Source organism: Xenopus laevis, chromosome 1S (assembly GCF_017654675.1).
Source record: "Xenopus laevis strain J_2021 chromosome 1S, Xenopus_laevis_v10.1, whole genome shotgun sequence".
Lineage (NCBI taxonomy): Eukaryota > Metazoa > Chordata > Amphibia > Anura > Pipidae > Xenopus > Xenopus laevis.
Window position 1 is genome coordinate 97,591,390 of NC_054372.1, and position 22,221 is coordinate 97,613,610.

Here is a 22,221-nt window from a genome sequence, read left to right on the forward strand (position 1 = left end):
AAGTACAGGGAGTTGCAAGGTAAAAATGCAGCTGTTGTGGAACAGTTTACATGCAGTTGCAGGGAGTTGCAAGGGAATAAATGCAGTTGTTCTGGAATAATTTGTATTGTATTGTATAGAAACATAATACTGTGTACAAAATGACTATGGTATTTACACTAACTGCTGATACACATTGCCCCCAGAAAAGAATTAAATACTTTTAGTAGCAGATTATGTTATATTATTTATACAGCAGTTTGCTTTTCTTTTCTAGCAGTGCAGGGAAGGAGCAGGAGGAAGGACAATGAACAGGGCAAAGAGAGAAAGAAACAAACACTACAGGGAGGGAGCTGAATGAACAGGGCAGAGAGGGAGAGAAATTAACACTGCAGGGAGAGGGTTAAAAAAACAGGGCAGTGATAGAAAGAAACAAACACTGCAGGTAGGAGGTTAAATGAACAGGGCAGAGAGGGAGAGAAATGAACACTGCGGGGAGGGGGTTAAATGAACAGGGCAGAGAGGGAGAGAAACTAACACTGCAGGGAGGGGGTTAAATAAACAGGGCAGAGAAGGAGAGAAACAAACACTGCAGGGAAGCGTTAAAGAGATACTGACACCAGAAATTAAACTCTTTTTTACATCTATCATAATATTGTCTTTGAAAGCAACTTATAACTTTGCCATAAAGTACAGTATTTGCACAATTCTTCTACATTGCCTGTCTGATGCCCCATGTTCCTCTATGAGGGGCTGCCTTATTTGTGCAGCCAGAGTCCTTTAGCATTAGAAACTGACAGGCTGAGATTGGACAGTCTGGTTGGCAAAACAGTCAGGTTTAGGAACTTCAACTAACAATTACTTACATACACAAACCTCTCAGCATAAAACGATCAACATTACCTATAGGTAACTTTAAATGTGCATTCATATTTTAAAAAGTATTTTTTTAGTGTCAGTATCACTTTATATAAACAGGACAGAGAGGGAGAGAAACTAACATTGCAGGGAGGGAAGGGGGAAAGGAACAGGACAGAGAGGGACAGAAAGGAGCAGTTCAGGGAAGGGGATACAAGCAGTATAGGTGATCCCATGTCTGCAGGGAAGGACTGATTGTGACATCACAAAAATGCCCACTCCTCCCTCATTGGCTGCTGCTCTGTAGCTTAGGCAGAAGGTACTGGTGGCTCCAGAGCCTGATACTGGAAACTCCTGATCAGGAAGCTTGCAAAGAGAGTGGGCAGAGCACAATTTTCAAGCTTATACAGATGTTTTTTATAGGGATGCACCAAATCCACTATTTTGGATTCGGCCGAACCCCTGAATTTGGCCGAATACCAGACCGAATCCAAATTTGCATATGCAAATTAAGGGTGGGAAGGGGAAAACATTTTTTAATTCCTTGTTTTGTGACACAAGTCACATGATTTTCCTCCCGCCCCTAATTTGCATATGCAAATTAGGATTCGGTTCGGCGGGGCAGAAGGATTCGGCTGAATCCTGGATTCAGTGCATCCCTAATTTTATATACAAAGAGTATTAAATAAAAACTATTTCTTCTATTTTACATTATTGTACATGGTTTGCTGCATTGTGAAAATATATGTTATACAGTATGTCCCCTTTAAGCAGGCAATTATTTTGGCCCCATATATTGATCAATAGGCTGCTAACACACTAAAAATCTATTTTTGGAGGAATACAATGTATATGATGCACGTAGTTTAAAGGGTAATTCGCCTTTAATTTAACTTTTAGTATGTTATAGCTATATTTCTTTTCCCTTTTAATGCTATTGCTTAACAGGAGACGTTTGGGTTCTGCATCTGTTTCCTGCTTCCCCACACCTCATAGTCATTAAATATTTGGAGAAGCACAAATGATACTCAAAATAGTCACTAGGATGTGACAGGATGATATTCAGAAAGAGAAAGAGATTAGCTCTGTGGCATGTGGATTTTATCATCATTAATCTGAGGATGGTATTCCTGATTAACAAAAGTATTCGTAAGAAATGCAGATGTTTATTTCTGTCAACAAGGTTTGAGCAAATCTGGTGGTATCTCAGAGCCTGGCTAAACACAATTGACTTTTTATGTGATGAGAGTAAAAACTGTCCCACCTAAAGGTGGCCATACACGGGCCGATAAAAGTTGCCGACAGACCGAGTCGGCAGTTTATTGGCCTGTGTATGGGGTCCCCTGACGGGCTTCCCCGATCGAGATCTGGCCGAAAGTCGGCCAGATCTCGATTGGATGTATTTCCGCGATCCGACCGCCCGTTCCCGTTCGTTAGGATCCGATCTTTGGGCCCTAGGGCCCACAATCGGATCAGCTGATATTGCCCACCTCAAGGTGGGCATATCGGAGAGAGATCCGCTCGATTGGCGAGCTGTCTTGCATACCTTAAGGTGGACTTTTTTTTTTTCACAAATGTTTTTATTAGTTTTTCCAGAATACAAATAAAAGAAATAAACAAAATCATGACCAAAGAAAAAAAAAAAAAAAGGTAAATAAGATAACAATAATTTGTCAAGGGTAGAACAAAGGAGTAGAAGGCAAGAGCTATAGTTAGCATTCTCTGCCGTTGTCAAGTGACCAGGAAAGAATGGACCAGAGAAATATGTAGCCATTGATATATGGTGAAGAACGATCCAGCCTATCATTAATTACCAACAGTAGGGAAAAGTAAAAAAAGGTTCGTACTCACAGAGAGCCTGTTAGTAGTCGATTAAGGGAGTAGCTCCTGGGGGGTCCCATTAAAGTTGATTGTTGTTGATCATCTCTATGCATCAGCTGTTGTTCCGCCTCACAGACAAGATCAGACCCCAGCAGTAGCTCCCTGTCATACCATGTAGTGTATTGAAAAGTTTGAACGGTCAGCAGTTTAGTGTGCGGTGGGAGTGTGTTGATATGCGTCAGCCAGGTATCAAAAAATGTGTCCGTATGGCTTTCCGTATTCGTTAAGGTTTCTATCCAATCTAAGTGAAATATATATTGCAGTTTCTGAAGTACCAAGGACATTGGTGGAGGAAGATGAGACAACCAGGTATGTAAAATGGCTTTCCTGGCCGCTGCAGCCAGCCTTTCAGCCAAAGCCCGCTCTAAGGTGGACTTTTATATAGCAAAGCTATAAACAGTAAACTGATGATATACATAAGCTACATGTTTGCTTTTGAGGAGTCTCTGCTAACTCTGAAATACAAGGATACTTTGACATGTCTCCTATGGTTATGTACAGCCCTCACCTAGAGGTACTAATACAAATCAGCTGTCATGGTTACTTTACAAAGATGAGAGAAAATATAAACCTACATCTGCCCTTGTTTTCATACAAACTGCCCCCAATTTTTAAACAGCTTATTGTGTGGCATTACCTGAAGTCTCCTATTTATAGTAATACATTCCCTTTTCCAATCATTGTGGGATCTGTACCCACAGATACAGCACAGATAGGGTACCAATACAACATTTCTAATTGGAGCACTGGTTGCAGGTTGCCTTTCCTGTCATTAATCAAATGTGGTCTCAGTAGTGTACCGTGAAATTGGCAGACCCGTCCAAAAAAAATCTTTGGAGGTGCCTGATACAAACAGGCTCGATCCTGGCCTGCATCACTATTTTAAGGTAGCAGGGAATATCTATTCTCACCACCATCAAAGTATATCACCAGAAGGAAAAAATGTGGGGATCTTGGTTTTCCAAAGTCACCTGACATTTCCTTACGAGGTAACATTAGGAAATAATGTGCCACGTATGTTTTCCTACTGGTGATTTACTTTATTACTGGTGGGAAGGAATTTTCAGGAGGTTTGTTACCAGGGCCAGAACTAGAGGTAGGCAGAAGAGGCACCGGCCTAGGGCGCAACAACAGGGAGGGGGCGCTGGGCAGGTACCTCTTAAACTGTCTTCTGCCTACCACTAGTCCATTATCACAGCTCTCTTTGGTTTCCCACCCTCCGCTGCCCTCTCTCCCCTTCCCCTCCCCTCTGTCACTCTGCCCCTTTCCCCTGCCCTTCATCGCTCTCCTTCCCTGCGTCCCCTCCCCTACGTTGCTCTCCTCCCCTCCGTCGCTCTCCTTCCCTGTGTCCCCTTCCCTCCGTTGCGCTCACTTCTTTTCCCGCTCTCTCCCCATCCTGCATATGTGCAAGTTGCGGTTCATCTGGGGCCTGTGGGGGGGGGGGAGCATGGAGGCCGGCTGGGTTGCCTATGGAGTCTTGGCAGCTTGGCCCGGCCCTGTTTGTTACCCTTAGTAGCACATTTAACTGCAGGTGACAAATTTGTTTGTTTGGAGAGTCGGAGGTATACATTTTTGCTATGCGAAAAACTAGATTACCCGAGAGTAAGTTGCCTGAAAAATCACCCTGTGTACATTGAGCCTTTAAAAAAATCAAATGTAAAAACAGTTTAACATTTTTACCTTGGCTGAGGACTTTGCAGATACCAGCAATATGAAAAAGACCCTGTGGATAGCCACTTTGTAAATGGATGCAAAGTGGGACTTTGTGCATGACAGACCCTGGGATTCTTTTTTACATATGATCTTTAAAGACTTAACCATTTTTACTCAGGTTGCCTGTCTCTATATCACTATTTAAGCACTTGAATATACTTTATTATTGTGCAGGCTTACCTATTGCTCTGCCCACACGCAGAGAGAACCATTAAGTCTATATACTAATTCCCACACATCTGATTCTTGGAATCAGTGGATAGGGCTAAGTATTTTGAATTGAGGGATCCCTCCTTGGACATGCAGCGCTGCTTGTTTTTAAGTTGTTTTAATTAGGGTGCTATGGCATGGTGTTGAATAAATATTGCCTTTTTTTTATGTTGTTTTTCCTTGTGCGATTATTTTCATTACTACAGTATTTTGGGCTTATGGGCTGGGGGTCGAGTCCCAATTTTTTGTATATATAATTTCAATTGGTCTGTTTGTGGACACTCCAACCCATTTAGTCCATTACTACTATTATTATTGTTCATTAGTATCTATACCTCGCTTGAGAAATTTTGTCATTAACCCTTATGTATTAAACACAAGCTGCTTTGCTTTGTTTTTTTGTAGAAGGACTATGGTCAGAATGCAGCAGTCAAGGTTAACTGTTTAACATTGAAAATCTTTCCCTATGGCAGATATTATATGACAGGAATTCGCTGTTAGGCTTGAGATTTTGTTGAGACAATTTTATGATGAAGTGTAAACGTATATGTAACAGACACAGAGTACACACGCATGTCATTTAGGATTAAACTAGATGGATTTCTTTACTCTGTCTGTAACCTCTTGGAAGAAAGCTCAAAGTATAGTTCTGAAAGGGCGTACTATAAAACAAATGTTTGGGGAATGTAATAAAAGTCAGAAATGGAAAAATATTCGCAATGCGAAAAGTTATGCCTTTGCGTGAACAAATTTTAATTTGCGTGAACTTAATATAGCTTTTGCGATCCCAGAAACTGTTTAACGTCCAATTCTGACAGTGGAAGAAGGTTTGCGAATGTTATAGTTTGTACCAGTGAGCAGTGAATGTAATAAAACTTCTTACTGAAAAAGTTATTTTTGTTCCAAAAGATTACAACACCTACAAGCACAATTCAAATTCTCAATGACCAATTAAAATTTGCAATGCAATAACAGTTTAAGGAAGAGTATTACATGTTAATCTTTATTCTTCTTTGTGTTCAAACTGTTTTTATCTTTATGACTTTTATTACTTCCCCCTAATTTATGAACTGATCTTTAAGCTGTGTTTGCATATTGACTTGTATATTGGAGAGAGTTCAGAGACGTCCAACTAAACTGGCATTAGAACAATGGAAACACTTTATCAAGAAAGCCTATCATGGTTGGGGTAGTTTACAAGGGGACATAATTGCTCTTTCCAAATACAGCAGAGTAGAGGTAGCAGAGGATTTTTTACTCTAGCACTAAATTACTTGGAAATAGACATTTGTAAACAATTGGTTGCATGCTGGGGTCCTCTAGTGACCAAACAGAAGTATAGCCTCATTACGTCCAAAAAAAAACCCCACAAGCATGCTATTAAGATAAAAAATATAATTTTATTAAATCATTTTAAAACATCAAACAATACACACACGTTTCATGCTTACCTAGCACTTAGTCATAGGCAATCTCAGATCTCAATCTCAAGTGTCGTGGAGGCTTCAAAAGAGAGACCGATGTGAGAGTTACAGGCATTGTGTATTAAGGTCCTTGTTGGCAACCAGAGCCCCGGTCTAAACTGTAAGCTGTCCCACTGCAAGAGATTGTACAACAATAAAACAGTTTTGAGTTCATTGCATTTATTGTGAAGATGCCTACTTCTTGCAGCAAAGGCCTAGCATTTGACACACATTAGTGACAGGTGCCCAGAGCCACGAGTGGCCCTGTTACATGTGTCAATACCAGCAGTAACCTTCAATTCAGTTGGCAGATGCAGCTCTTGATGTAACCAACTAAGACAATTACTGCTCTTGTTTGCTTCATTAGAACAGGAAGGAGGGATTGGCAGTGACCACAAATTGCAAAGGCGCACAAATGGACACATTTTGTTTGCAAATATTTTAGCATTTTGCGCTTGCTTTGTAAATGAGCCACCAAAAGTTCAAATGATAAAAAGTCTCAACGACTTTCTTGCAAAGTTTGCAACCAAATTGCATTTGTAAACGTTTGCCTTGTATGTAATTAAATTTCGCAAACCATTTTTTTCGACAAAATATTTAACAAAACTGCAGGGCGGGTATTAAAGGTTCACAATGCAAAATTAAGATTTGCAATGCAATAAAAGCCTAATGAAAAATATTACATTGCGACAAATTTTTATTTGCAAAGTTTTACTCTATGCGAATTTTATAAAATTTCTCCCAAGGGGGGAATTCACTAAAGCGTGAACCGACTAATGCTAGTGCAAATTCGCCAGCGTGACTTAATTTCATGACTTTGGCGATTTACTAAAGGGTGCTGGCGTAAATTGGCTAGCGAAGTGGACCTACTCTAGCGCTACTTCACATCCTTACATCAGGCGAAGTTGCGCTATGGCGAAGGGACATAACAACGCTAATTTACTAATTTGCGCATTTTACTGAACGTTACCTCTTGCGCCAGACTTGCCTTCGCCACCTCACACCAGGCGAAGTGCAATAGAGTAGATAGGGCTTGCTTCAAAGAAATTTTTTCTAAGTCCCAAAAAAACACTGGATTCTAACTTTTTTAAGGGTGATAGGCTGAATAAGATCGTACATTTTTTGGGGGGTACCCTCCTTTGTCATTCAGACTTTAGTACATTTTGTCATTTAAAAATGAATTCATAAGTCATATTCAATGTCTTCCACAGGTTTGGCAGCTTTCTGTGATGACAGTGTTATCATAAAGGCTTTAGAGTGGAAAGCTTGTGAAAAGATACTGGCGGCTGAAATACTGCAAAGGATGGAAAAGCCTCTGGTTGTTCTTTATCATACCTCCAGCGATGATGGCATTAACATTAATGAACTTTATGATCGTTCATTAAGTTTACAGTTAAAGGTAACTATTATAATATATGTGTTACTATCTCCATGTTTCCATAACATCTATTATTTGCTTAGAAATTTAGAAAACCCATGAACATCAAAAATGTAAACTGCTGTTAGTAATAAATATGCATTTTAACAAATTAATCTGTACGTGTATGGCATCTGTTATCCAGAAAGCTCCAATTTACAGGAAGCATCTCCAATAGACTCCCATTTTATACAAATAAATGAAATAATCACCCTTTTCACTGTCGTTATGAAATAGCACCATGTAGTTGATCCCAACTAATATATAATTAATACTCTATTGGAGACAAAACCATCCTGTTGGGTTTATTTAATGTTTAATTGATTTTTTAGTAGACTATAAAGTATGGTGATCCAAATTACGGAAAGATCGCTTATCTGACAAATCTCAGATCCTGAGCATTCTGGATAACAGATTCCATACCTGTAGAGTAATAGACTCTCAAGACTACCAACAATATCCCAGTTTAAATGATTCAGTATAAACAAACACAACAAATTGCTACAATATGACAATGTAGGAAAAATATATATTTCCTGTGGTGAAAGATAGTAGGTTGGTGGGCGACATCTTAATCTAGTCTTCCAAATATTCCCTGACACATAGCATACACAGTTAAGGCCATATCCAGATCGGTTTTAAGTGTTGATTCTCCATGTTGACAATCTCTTGGAAGAGGAGGTTAGGTGGTATGAGATGGCACCTGAAAAAATAGAGCAGAATTGGCAGGTGTAGTGGTATGGCTTTAGAGAGAGTCTTTTTTCATGAGGGATGCTTCTTCAGGACAACTAAGAAATAAATGCTTGTATTCTCCTTTAAAGGGACACTAAGGGGCACATTTACCTAGGGTTGAATATCGAGGGTTAATTAACCTTCGATATTCGACTGTCGAAGTTAAATCCTTCGACTACAAATATCGAAGTTGAAGAATTTACCGCAATTCGTTTGATCGAACGATTAAATCTTCAAATCGAACGATTCGAAGGATTTTAATCCATCGATCGAACGATTTTCCTTCGACCAAAAATTTGTTAGAAAGCCTATGGGAAAGAATTCAGTTCTTTGTTATGGGTGTTATATGCAGCTCAATCCACTGTAGTTTGGATGCCCCAAAAACAATTTTTTTCAATTTAAAGAGTGCTCTATATGGGCATTTTTGAATCCTTAAATATAATTATCTGTGAAGGTGGGAATCAATAGTACTTGGAAAATGATGTGAAAATATGAACGTCAAATTCTTTTTTATTTATTTTTTTATTTTTACAAGCTTTAACTTTTGTTATCACTTCTAATAAGCAACTAAGGTGTATCTTATGTATATTTAAGTCAATTTTAACTTGTTTTCTCCTTCTTAGCAAGTTACATAGTTACATAGTTAAATTGGGTTGAAAAAAGACAAAGTCCATCAAGTTCAGCCCCTCCAAATGAAAACCCAGCATCCATACACACACCCCTCCCTACTTTTAATTAAATTCTTTATACCCATACATATACTAACTATAGAGCTTAGTATCACAATAGCCTTTGATATTATGTCTGTCCAAAAAATCATCCAAGCCATTCTTAAAGGCATTAACAGAATCAGCCATCACAACATCACCCGGCAGTGCATTCCACAACCTCACTGTCCTGACTGTGAAGAACCCCCTACGTTGCTTCAAATGAAAGTTCTTTTCTTCTAGTCTAAAGGGGTGGCCTCTGGTACGGTGATCCACTTTATGGGTAAAAAGGTCCCCTGCTATTTGTCTATAATGTCCTCTAATGTACTTGTAAAGTGTAATCATGTCCCCTCGCAAGCGCCTTTTTTCCAGAGAAAACAACCCCAACCTTGACAGTCTACCCTCATAATTTAAGTCTTCCATCCCTCTAACCAATTTAGTTGCACGTCTCTGCACTCTCTCCAGCTCATTTATATCCCTCTTAAGGACTGGAGTCCAAAACTGCACTGCATACTCCAGATGAGGCCTTACCAGGGACCTATAAAGAGGCATAATTATGTTTCATCCCTTGAGTTAATGCCCTTTTTTATGCAAGACAGAACTGTATTTGCTTTAGTAGCCACAGAATGACACTGCCCAAAATTAGACAACTTGTTATCTACAAAGACCCCTAGATCCTTCTTTAAGGAAACTCCCAACACACTGCCATTTAGTGCAGTGGCGGAACTACCGGGGGAGCAGGGGGTGTGATTGGGCCAGGGCCCTCACCCCCTCAGGGCCCCCGGCAGCTCCCGTACCCTGTCCCTCCCCATGTGTGTGTGTGCGAGGCTCCTCCGCCTAGTCCGTTTAGAAGGAGGGGAAAGGGCAATGTCCTTGTGGTCTCCCCGCAGCTCAGCCCGACAGCACTGCACAGATTAACACTAAACGGCAAAGTGGGCCGTAGGAGGGGATTTACCTCTCTGACAGCTGCTTCCCAACAGCTAATAGGGTGCGCTAAGTGACGTCGCTAGTGGCGTGCTGTGTCCAATCGGGCCCTTCATCTTCAACTCCTGCTTGTGATCTCCTGTCTGGAGGCTGCGTCAGGGAGAGCAAGCAGGGAGCAGGAATAGCAACAACAGCAGGGGGGACCACACACCCTGATCTCCAGCCTTAGCCTACCATCATGAAAAGTCTGCCAGGAGTCTGATCTCTATAGCATATTAACAGCAACGGGCCCAGGTACCAGCACACGAATATGCTTATAGTCCCGCACTGTTGTATTTGGGGATTACAATTGCCTAAGAGGTGCAAGGACCAGCCCTGGGAGCGAGGTACAAAGGGCCCTTAATTGCCCCGTGTTCGAGCTTCCTCTCTACCATATATATATATATATATATATATATATATATATATATATATATATATATATATATATATATATATATATATATGGCCGACCTTGGCACTGCAGGGGTTACACGACCCATGTCTTATTAGGGCACTTCTCTGAGAAATCGGGCTTAGTGCGTGTGAGTTTGCCCCCCCTCGTGGTACTTGTGCACTGTTTAACACATTCGCCTTTATTACCTGCTCTAATGATAATTTTGTATTCAAAAAAACCATATGGCAGCTCTCCTAGCTGATGAAATCAGGGGTCCTGTTGCAGAAGTACTGCACATACAGAGGTACAGATGGTGGCCACCTATCTATTGGGCCTTTTGCCCTTTTAAGCCCTGCTATATCACCTTCTTTAACATTCATTGTAATATTTGATATATTCACATTACAATGACTATACATCATGTTGCTGAATTAGCACTGCCTAGCCTGCCCACAACGTTCTGATTAGTTATTAAATTAACAAATTGCTAGAATATACCAACACTCCACACAGATTTATAAGTATACTTCATAGTCATTCATTACTAAAAGATAACAACCCTGATCATAATACATCAAAAGTATACTTTCATATATACTAATACATAACAGTGGCTAGGGCACAGTAAACATTCCATTTTTGCCAACCTGTTTTGCCAACCTGTTGCCTACTATTTATTTTTGTGTAGTTACCCCACTCCTTTCTACACACTGGTTACAAGGCAGAGAATGTTGTTACTTCCCAGTCTAGCAGTTACTATTCTACAAGGGGACACCTTTTAAGGACATAAACAGCAATACAAAGCCCCCAGTATATATAATATACGAGCAATCAAATTACAGAGATTTTCTGCAGCACTGCTTGTTAGCCCTGGCATTACTTTGAATGTTCCACCCACACTCTAGCTCCTTCTCATGAGGGACTGGAAAGAGTTGTAACTGAAGGCAAGGCAAGTTGATGGCTCAGTGGCTGGCTACTTTCCAGATCCTCCCCCCCAACACTGTCTCAGAGCAGGGAGAATACTGGTAAGGACTTGTTTTACCTGACCTATTTACAATGGTTCCCACTTCCCTGTTCTTCCCATAGTGACATTAGGCATTTTGATTTTTTTGACCCATGAAAATATTTATAAATGTTAATATATGTGCTGAGCATATTGTACAAAAATATCTGCTATGAGTCCTGGGGTATTTATACATGAATTTGCCACTGTGCCACCCCACTATTTATACAGTATATCAAATTGACTCTGTGGCATCCTGCTATGAGTTCTGGGTGCTTTATGGGCATTATAAATAAAATTGCATTATTGGCTTTTTTCTCAGAATTATGAGATTTATAATTTAGGAAGAGCTAAAATAGATTCATAGGTATCTACTGTATATATTCAATGGTTCTCCCAAAGTGGTCTAAATCCTACAAGAAGAACAGCCCCCTAAGTTTGCTCATAGTCTGTACAGAGAGATCCCATAAAACTATGGCAGCATAGGTATTCCCCTGAACTAAGCACAATTCAGCAGGAACAGCCCCTTAGTTTGCTCATAGTCTGTACAGAGAGATCCTTAAAACTATGGCAGCATAGGTATTCCCTGTACTAAGCACAATTCAGCAGGAACAGTCCCTAAGTTTGCTCATAGTCTGTACAGAGAGATCCCATAACACTATGGCAGCGTAGGTATTCCCCTGTACTAAGCACAATTCAGCAGGAACAGTCCCCTAAGTTTGCTCATAGGCTGTACAGAGCAATCCCATAAAACTATGGCAGCATAGGTATTCCCCTGTACTAAGCACGATTCAGCAGGAACAGCCCCTAAGTTTGCTCATAGTCTGTACAGAGAGATCCTTAAAACTATGGCAGCATAGGTATTCCCTGTACTAAGCACAATTCAGCAGGAACAGCCCCTAAGTTTGCTCATAGTCTGTACAGAGATATCCCATAAAACTATGGCAGCAGCATAGGTATTCCCCTGTACTAAGCACAATTCAGCAGGAACAGCCCCCTCAGTTTGAAAAAATGCATTGCTTTTCCTTGATTTTAAATCCTGTTTTCCCTCATTTTGCACCAATATTTATTTATTATTATTGTTATGGTGTTCCAAAAATGGTTGGCTGTTACGAGGTCTAAGATATTTGGCATGGTTCTTTCTGTAAATATTTCATTCCAACTAGTCATGCAGAGAGGCCTTGCACGTGCCCCCCATAGTGTTACATTAATGGGGGGGGGTTCACCTTTAAGTTAACTTTTAGTATTTAGTATTAGGATCAAATACAAGTTACTGTTTTATTATTACAGAGAATTGTATTATTTTTTTTTTAAATAAAGTTGAATTATTTGATTATAATGGAGTCTATGGAAGACTGTGTTCCAGCACAATGCATGGGGGGGGGGGTAGGGGGCCCAGTTCTAAATTTAGGTGCCAGGGCCCTTGGGGGTCTAGTTACGCCACTGATTTAGTGTATATTTATATTATTTTTGCCAAAGTGCATAACCTTGCATTTATCAACATTGAACCTCATTTTACAGTTTGCTGCCCAGTTTTCCAACTTAGACAAATCACTTTGCAAAGTGGCAACATCCTGAATGGAACCTATAGTTCTGGACAATTTGGTATCATCTGCATAAATAGAAACAGAACTTTCAATGCCCACCTCCAGGTCATTAATAAACAAGTTGAAAAGCAAGGGACCTAGTACAGAGCCCTGCGGTACTCCACTATCAACACTGGTCCCATTAGAAAATGTTCCATTTACCACCACTCTTTTAGCCAGTTCTCTATCCAGGTACAAATACTATGTTCCAGGCCAACATTCCTTAATTTAACCAGTAACCTTTTGTGTGGCACTCAGGCACGTTTCAGGGGCTGCTGCCGCCTGAGGCAGCAGCCCCAATGCCGCCCCTCCTCCTGCTCCGCTCTTCTAACTACCAGCGTCGGAGCGGGTGGAGGAGGGGCCGCATCGCTAGTGCAGTGAGCGCTATTGCGCTCGCTGCGCTAGAAGAGCCGAATTTCCGTTTTAAAAAACGGAAATTCAGCTCTTAAAGTTACCAGAGGCGGCTTTTTGCCGCCCCTGGTAACTGGCCGCTCCGTGCCGCCTGAGGCAAGATTCTCACCTTGCCTCATGGCCGGAGCGGCCCTGGTGGCACTGTATCAAATGCTTCAGCAAAGTCTAAGTAAATCACATCCACTGCCATCCCAGAATCGAGGTCTCTACTTACATTCTCATAAAAAGAAATTAAGTTAGTCTGGCAAGATCTATTACGCATAAAACCATGCTGGCACAAACTCATAGTATTATGATTTGCTATGAAGTCCAGTATCTTATCCTTTATTAACCCTTCGAAAAGCTTTTTGACCACTGACGTCAGACGTGCCACATTAGCAATTCGCCAGTCTCTCGGCACTATTCCAGATCTCAATGAATCCTGAGAAATTAAGTAAAGAGGTTTGACAATCACAGAGCTAAGCTCGCTAATTACCCTGGGATGAATACCATCTGGCCCGGACCTTTGTTAATTTTAACATGTTATAGTCTGTTTTGAATTTCTTCATGTGTGAACCATGCATCATTAGTTGTATTACTAGAATTGGGACTATTAAGAAGGAAACCTTCACTTACTGGTTCCTCATTTGTGTAGACAGATGAAAAATAGAGTTCAGTATCTGCGCTTTTATTTTGTTTTCATCAACCAGCTGACCCCCCTTTGATAGTAAGGGTCCCACCCCTTCCTGCTTAATTTTTTTTACTTATTTAAAAAATAATTTTCGATTTTTTTACTGTTTGCTGCAATATCCTTTTCTATATCAATTTTAGCTTGCCTTATAGCTTCTTTGCATGATTTATTGGCCTCCTTGTACCTTATAAATGTTTCAGCTGTACCAGCTAACTTGAAAGCCTTAAAAGCACGTCTTTTCTTACCCACCTCAACACCAACGCTTCTATTGAACCAAAAAGGTTTTGCTTTGCAACGTCGTTCCTTGCTTACAAGTGGAATATACTGACAAGTATATTTATTAAGCAGCATTTTAAAGACTTCCCATTTTTGTTCTGTGTTTAACCCGGTGAAAAGCATTTCCCACTTGATATGTTGCAGAGATGCCCTTATACTGTCAAAGTTTCTTGAATGAGCTGGAATAAAAAGTTGTCATTCATCATATTTACAAACCTACTAGCTTTTTCTATCTTGGCAACCCCATTACCCCAGTCAATGTCTGGATAATTGAAGTCACCCATAGCAACAACTTGACCCAGCTGTGAAGCCACTTGTATCTGCAAGAGTAGCTGGGCTTCGTACTCGACACTTATACAAGGTGGTTTATAGCATACAGCAATGATTATTCTTTTTATAACCTTTTGCCCAGTCAAAATCTCTACCCAGAGGGATTCCACACCTTTACCGGTGCCAGCAATGGTTATTTCTTTATTGCATGGCTTTAATTCAGGCCTTGCATACAAACACACTCCTCCACCCTTTTTAATCCCTACTAAAAAGGGTGTAACCATTTAAATTCACAATCCAGTCACATTTCATCCCACCAGGTCTCAGTGATACCAATTATAAATCATAATTTTTAGAGCATGCAATTAATTCTAGGTCTCCCATTTTACCTGACAAACTCCGTGCATTTGCTAGCATACAGCGGAGGTTACTACTTTTACTTTTGAAATTTGCATCACTTAGTGGAGAATTATATGTTAAGTTAGTATTATTCTGTTTTCCTTGTAACAGAGGGGCCTCCTTAGCTGGTAAACTGTATACCCCCCCTCACTCCTCCCCCATGACCCCTTACTAACCCCACTGCCCCGTCTACCCTAGCTTCCCAATAATTCTTTATCTCACCCCCCCTTGCCTAGTTTAAACACTCCTCCAACCTCTTAGCCATTCTTTCCCCTAGCACCGTGGACCCCCTTCTATTGAGGTGCAAACCATCACGACTGTATATATTGTACCCCAAGGAAAAACCAGCCCAGTGCTCTAGGAACCCAAACCCTTCCTTCCTGCACCAAGACTTGAGCCACGCATTTAGCTTCCTAAACTCCCGCTGTTTTCCTAAACTTGCACGTGGCACGGGCAAAATTTCAGAAAAGATGACATTGGAAGACGTTTCCTTGATCTTAGTGCCTAGATCCCTGAAATCACTCTTTAAGTTCTTCCATCTACCATTTATTTTGTCATTAGTACCGATATGCACTAAGACAGCTGGGTCATGCCCAGCCCCACCCAATAATTTGTCTATCCGATCAACCACATGCCGAACCCTGGCACCAGGTAGACAGCAAACTGTCCAGTTGTAGCGATCCGGACAACAAATTACCCTATCCACTTTCCTAATAATTGAGTCCCCTACCACCACAATCTGCTTAGGCCTGACTCTACTCTCCTCCCCACCACTACTAGAGAAACTGGTCTCCCGACTGTTAGAGAGATCAGCCCCATCTAGAATTTCCAATCCAGAGTTCATACTTCCATCATCTTCACACAATCTGGCAAATTTGTTGCGATGTATAAGCTCCGGATCAGTCTCCATTTTCCTTTTGCCCACCTTAGATTTTCTAACTGTCACCCAGGTAGCTGCCTCAACATCCTGCTGCTGTTCTGTTCCCCCCAAACTATCTGACCCCGCTAGGTCCTGCTCAGTGAGCAAAAGACTCCTTTCAAGATTGTCAATCGACCGCAGTGTTACATCACATTTATATGTATCCCCCTCCTGTGGAAAAATTTGCTTGTATCACTACAAAGGAAGATGGGCTTGTATGGAGGTAAGAAAAATCATAAAAGAGCCAAACACTGCTTCCAGGCCAGTTCAAGACCTTGCAGGGGAGGGAGGGCAAGGTTATGTCCAGCTAGACTGAAACACTGGCAGCTTAAGATGAGACCATACATGGGCCAACCAGGCATAGCATCTGTCCATTTGCCTCACATGCTAAAATGACACCATACATGGGACAATATATGTATATGGCCAAAGTTCTGTTCTATTCCATTCATTTTGGCTGACAGCAGGAGGTTTAAAAAAGCAGCACTTTTTGGCCAGCCAACACATATTTATGTCAGGACTTATACAGTAATTCTCAAACTGACAGGATCAAAATGCATCCTGCTGGTAATACTTTCCCAGATGGTTGGAGCAGTATGGTCAAAATCAGCTGCCTGACGAAATCTGGTCATCTAAACCCAGATTTTAGTCAATGATAAAATTGCATAGTGATCCAGTAACACGGCTGTCTCTTTCCTTTATGCAGATAACAAGTGTCCAGAGTAGTCAAGCATTAGATGTTTAGTTCCTAGATTCTGGAACAATAACTTCTGTGAAAGTTTCTGAACTGAAAGAAATTCCTCCTCTGCTTTGTGATCTAATCTCAGTTCCACATAATTCTCTTATGTTTTTGTCTTATTTAGTTTTATGCTACAGGTAGAACATATGTTTTAACTTTTCTGTCTGTGATAAACACATTGCTCACTCTTTTTTTTTCCTACCAAAAAATGCCAGATTAAGATTGTCAGTTGGTTTTCATTATTGGAATTTAGTTTACTTCAATCCATTGGTATAATAACAACATTTGAATGGAATTTAATGTATAGATGCCTTTTTACATTGACATATATTATCTTCCACTCAATATTGGCAAGTGATGCAGTTCTTTGGCTCAGAAATACAGCCCAGAATGCAAGTATAAAGGTAAAAGTCAAGCATTTTCAGACATTGTAAAGATGCCATGAATATAGTGGTATTCTATTCACTCTTCTTTCTTTGTGTATTCAAAAGAAAAAGTACCTCATTTGCAAGAATACCAGCAGCATGACTTGTTATGAAGGTGTGTATAAACATACAGATTTTTATGTGAATTATTCTTGCGCTTTATGTGAAAAGCGCTGCATAAAAAAACAGATAATAAATAAAAAGATCTTATTAGCCGACTTAAACACTCTTAGCCAAGTCATCATTATATTGGCTGCTGCATGGTAGTTTAGATGACCATAAAAAAGTTTGTGAAACAATTAGTCCACAGAAACACATACCAGCCAGTAACCCCATAGTGGTACTGTTCAGCATGGCCCCCCAGTAATCAGATGATTGGCCCCATTGGGTCAAGATCCCTTCCTTTGGAAATCTGGACAAACAAGTGGCCCTAACACACTGTATGGCCAAGTTAAGTCTACAAAGTTTAGGGGAGGTGGCAGTGGTAGCTTTTATTATACAACGTAGAGATTGTTTTTCTTAATTATGCTTTTGCTTCATGCTGTTTCCCCTGTTGAAGTAGTTAGGGTTGCTTAATATTGAATGATGCCACATGGGCATTACATTTTAAGGCATTTTAAAATCAATTTAAATATGTGTAGTTTGTATTTGTATTTGTCAATGTTCTACAAAATCTTTTTTATTATCCCTGCTCTTTATATGTGACCGGGGGATATGTGTTTATGTTACCCTCTGGGATCAATGTCTTTGTATCTTTTTTGAAACTTGTTAAATGCAGGAGCACATTTAATGGTGAAATGGAGGGTATACTCCAATTACAAATCAAGTATATTCATGCATCAGTAATAAGAAAAGTGAATGGGTGTACTTCTTTTCTGCACAGGTGGTAAAAATTGATGAAGCAATGGATATGGTGCACATTTACCTTTTCACATCAAATAACTTTCCGGATCTTGAAAGGAGTATTAACCGTGAGATTACAAATGATGAGTTGTGGAAACACCAAAAAGATGTGTTTCTCAACCTGAGTGTGTCCATTTTGGATAAAGGTAGAGGAGGTTCACTAGCATCAGAACTGTTTCCATAAGGGCCCTGGAAAGATCATACAAGTGTTGTAATGAAGCCTGACGTGCAACAAAGCAATTCTGTTCCTTCCTTGAATATGTCATATTTACATTGTTACTATCACAATATCAAGAAGAGTAAAGGTGGCATGAACTGATTCTGTAAGGCCATGCTTGCTAAACTGTGGGAACAACCCCCTTAAAAGGGCCCAGAGCAGGGGGGGAGGTCCAACCTGGGTGACATCTAAGGGCAGATTTATCAAAGGGCAAAATTATAGATCACCACAGTAAAATTTCACAGCTTTCTATTTGTTTGTATGGGATTCATTGGAGCTCTTAACTGTCGTCCATTGATGAAACCAGCTGTTAAAATCCCAAAGAAATAATAGAGAGTGGTGGAATTTTACTGTAGGGAACTCTTATTTAACACTTTGACAAACCTGCCCCCTAGTGTAAAAGTATTGCTATTCTGGATATTACTGTACCAAAAGTTGAATGGGTGACATAGCAATGATTTAATGTTTCTGTAACCTTGTTATTATCTAATGGACTCAGAGAAGCATTACTTTACTGTTTACTGGTGTATTTATTTAGGCCTTTGTGATTACATAGTTTTACCCTTTCCTTTTCCTTTAACCTACCTGACAAATCTGGGCATGTATGGTGAGCTTAAAGTTTTTGGGTATGGTAGCCCACACTTAAGAATGGTGTGTAGCCCATACACAGAGCAACATTTTAAGGCAATTTGCAACTGAAGTGCTTGGTGCCATGAGCATTAGACAGCAAATGTATGTGCTTCCATGTGATTACTTCTTCTGATGACCTGCATTTACATATGGGAAGGTAACTGGATGATTTATTGGGATTTTTGTTTCTAGGCAGTAAAAAGTAACTATTTTCCAACTTTCTTTTTAGGTGGTATAGAGTTCTGGTGAAAGGAATCCTAACAAATGGTCTGGTATCTATGTAGGAGCTTGATTATGGCAGACATGTCGAAAGGTTCAACCTCTGATTGATAAATTCATGCAGTTGCCATTTCAGGCCATTTATCAGGTATTTATCGCCCATAATGTATGAAATACATGTGAAGAACATAATTAAAACAGTAGTTGTACATCATCCCTGAGCAAGCATTATTATTGTATGTTAATGAACTTGGGTGAACGTGGTATATTTGATTAATATGCAATGAGCGTAATTTAAACACATTGAAATATGTGGAATATTTAATTGGTGTGATTGAACAAATTTAAATATGTGGCTCTTTCATTAGTTCTATCTGTTTGTAGCATTATGAATTGCTTAGTTTAAAAGTATTTGCTGGTATATCCTCTTCTATTAAACCCAAATATGTTACAAAATATAAATGGTATACAGTAGTGCATATATATAATATTTCTGCTTAAATGAGACCTAAAATATAATAATTTCAAGCCATTTTTTTTTTAAATACATAAAATGCAAATCAAACAAATTGGTTAAAGATTATAGTATATTTAATTGTTGGCTGAATTTATCCAAAGTGGCATTTGTGTGTGGCAAAATATGTAAATAAGTGATGCACAGGTCTGGTGTGTTCAGTGTGTGGCAGGCCTTATTTGCTGCTAGCCTGGTTGTTCCTCGATCCCTCCACACTGTACCACTCTACTACTGACAGACTTGCACTTATCTCACCCCCTTTCCAACGATGGGGAAAGGCCAGGTCAGACGTGTGGGTATATAAACTGCCCCTCAGACCAGGCGAAGTACAAAAGAGTAGATAAGAAGTTCCTCAAAAAAAAATTAATCTAAGTCCCAAAAAACGCTGGCGACTTTTCAGTTTTTCAGGGTGATAGGCTGCAAAAGATTGTAAATTTTTTTCTGACATTTTGTCAGTTTCCCAGCTGCCCCTGGTCATGTGACTTGTGCCTGCACTTTAGGAGAGAAATGCTTTCTGGCAGGCTGCTGTTTTTCCTTCTCAATGTAACTGAATGTGTCTCAGTGGGACATGGGTTTTTACTATTAAGGGCTAGTCCACACGGGGAGATAGCCCTGCGTTTGCGGTCGCGGCGACAAAGCGCCGCGCCAGTCGCCGCGACCGGCGCAGGCGACAGTTTTGTATGGGCGCCTATGTAAAAACGCCTGTGCTAACCACACGAGGCGATGCGCTTTTCAACAGTCGCCTGAAAAAGCCTGGCGAGGCATTTTCAGGCGACTGTTGAAAAGCGCATCGCCTCGTGTGGTTAGCACAGGCGTTTTTACATAGGCGCCCATACAAAACTGTCGCCTGCGCCGGTCGCGGCGACTGGCGCGGCGCTTTGTCGCCGCGACCGCAAACGCAAGGCTATCTCCCCGTGTGGAATAGCCCTAAGTGTTGTTCTTAGATCTACCAGGCAGCTGTTATCTTGTGTTAGGGAGCTGTTATCTGGTTACCTTCCCATTGTTCTTTTGTATGGCTGCTGGGGGGGAAAAGGGAGGGGGGTGATATCACTCCAACTTGCAGTACAGCAGTAAAGAGTGATTGAAGTTTATCAGAGCACAAGTCACATGACTTGGGGCAGCTGGGAAATTGACAATATGTCTAGCCCCATGTCAGATTTCAAAATTTAATATAAAAAAAATCAGTTCGCTCTTTTGAGAAATGGATTTCAGTGCAGAATTCAGCTGGAGCAGCACTATTAACTGATTCACTTTGAAATTTTTTTTTCCCCCATGACAGTATCCCTTTAAGGTTCCCTGGGCTTGCGTAGTGTAATGTATTTGCTGCAACATATACGTCCATTGAAATTTAGCCAACGCTAGCACAACTTTGCTTTGCTTGCTGAATTAACGCTAGTGAAACTTCGCCATTGTTCGGCGCCCTGGACACAACTTCGCATTTTAGTGAATTAGCGTTGTCCTGGCGAATTTTCGGTTGGCGAAGTGTGGCGATATGAGCGAAGCCATCACTGGCGAATTTCCAGAGGTTAGTGAATTTGCCCCTAAGTTAGAAGGCTTTTTAAAGTATGTTCTATGCATGCATGAGACCAAAATAGAACAGACCGTAATTCTAGATATTTTGTGGAAGATGCTGAAGTGGGCGGTAATGCAAGGAACTTACTGTACATCCCTCATCTGTAAAGTGTAACAGGCTTAAATTTTGTCGGACTGAAGTACAGATTCTGGCAATGTTTAGTTGCAGTTATTGCTGCCCAAGGGGGCACGACAGTTACTCAATGAAAAAGTTAATTTACTTTTGCCACATACAAATATGTAATTTAGGATTGATTGTTTTTTATTCACTAACTTCCAAGCACTGTATGATGGCAGGTATGGGGTGCCGTTTGTCCCAAATACATTCTGTATACAAAAAAATCCCTAATACACAGAATGAATGTCTCTCATGTTATATAAGTATTTGTGACCATACACAGATAAAAAATATACAAAAGACTTATTTCTATTAAAGAATGAAAACAAAATCTGGTTAGTGCACAAAAGGATGTCATTATATCACAAACTCCATTCTGTACAGTTTAACAAGCAATCTGTCTCACAAATGTATAACCTCCATGAAACGGACGCACTTATGTGCAAAGTTACTTACAGAATGAATTATGTAAAAACAAAGTTGGACATAATATATAATAGTGTAACTAACTAGTGCTTGTCAAGCTAGATTTGACTGACAAAATAGATATCTGTGCCACAAAGCAAGATTTTATAGTATAGGATTCATTCTTTCCACAAAAAAACAGTTTTGTTTCACAAAACAGATAAAATAACCATTCTGTGAAGCAACACTGTCAGTCACATTCCTGAACCAATAAGAACAAAGCTTATTGCCATATACAAACAAGATGAGAAGTGGCCAGCTCTGCTCCACATGACTAAGGAAAGTATCTGACCTGCTATAGAGGGCGCCCTCTAATGTCTAATAGTAATAAACATGAACAAACCTTTCCTAAAAGAGCTGCTGTTAAACACTACAGGTTCATAAATGGAAGTTTTTACAAATGGCTGAGAAATATAATGCTGCACTTCTAATGATTGTAGAAAAAGAAAAGTATGCAAAACATAAATATGATCATTTTAGGTGATATGGCTATTCTTATTATAGTAATCTGCTTGTGTGGCCATTTTGGTTAAGGTCATTCCTGCTGTCTTGCCATTATCTTATG

The 22,221-nt window shown here is 40.2% G+C and overlaps 1 protein-coding gene across 7 annotated transcripts in view; it reads right to left on the bottom strand.

Annotated features, from left to right (window-relative positions):
- The window catches only part of stra6l.1.S (stra6-like, gene 1 S homeolog), a 67,008-nt gene that overhangs the window by 41,446 nt on the left and 3,341 nt on the right, over positions 1–22,221 (bottom strand). For 2 of the 7 annotated variants that reach the window (XM_041579958.1, XM_041579952.1), the window contains exons 2-4: positions 17,944–18,110; positions 8,133–8,224; positions 6,093–6,238 (exon numbers count right to left, since the gene is read on the bottom strand). The gene's annotated coding sequence lies outside the window, so the exon portion shown is untranslated. Of the gene's footprint in view, positions 1–2,688; positions 3,033–6,092; positions 6,239–8,132; positions 8,225–17,943; positions 18,111–22,221 lie in introns of those variants that run through there. The other 5 variants (XM_041579956.1, XM_041579954.1, XM_041579955.1 and 2 more) reach the window with 5 other exon arrangements.